We start from the raw sequence: 411 nt of genomic DNA, 5'->3' as shown, positions 1-411 counted from the left end.
AAAGGGTTCAAAGAACATAAAAACAAGTCCTACAATAGAACATGCTTTTGCCGTCTTCAGGTAGTGGCGTAAAGTCGAAGACAATGACAAATCCGAGAAAATAATTTTTTAGGTGTCCTCTTTTAAAAATATGTATGAATTTACTGCTTCATTTGATTCCCATTATTGAGAATCGAATTTTTATGGTTGACTTTTGTACTAGGCAGAAAAAGAACGCTGAGAGTTATTACTTTTAGTGAATGGATAAAACTAATGAAGATGTAGTCGGTGTAGAAGAATGATTTACGAATAGCACATCAGTAATTAATGCAAGTGGAAGTTTGAAAGAAAAATTTAACAATAGTGTTCAGATTGAGATACTACATGAAGATCAAATGATGATGATGGAGCATATGAAGAGAGTTGAATTAT

The sequence above is a fragment of the Arachis duranensis genome, chromosome 1 (assembly GCF_000817695.3).
Source record: "Arachis duranensis cultivar V14167 chromosome 1, aradu.V14167.gnm2.J7QH, whole genome shotgun sequence".
Classification (NCBI taxonomy): Eukaryota; Viridiplantae; Streptophyta; class Magnoliopsida; order Fabales; family Fabaceae; genus Arachis; species Arachis duranensis.
This window is presented reverse-complemented; position numbering follows the sequence as displayed.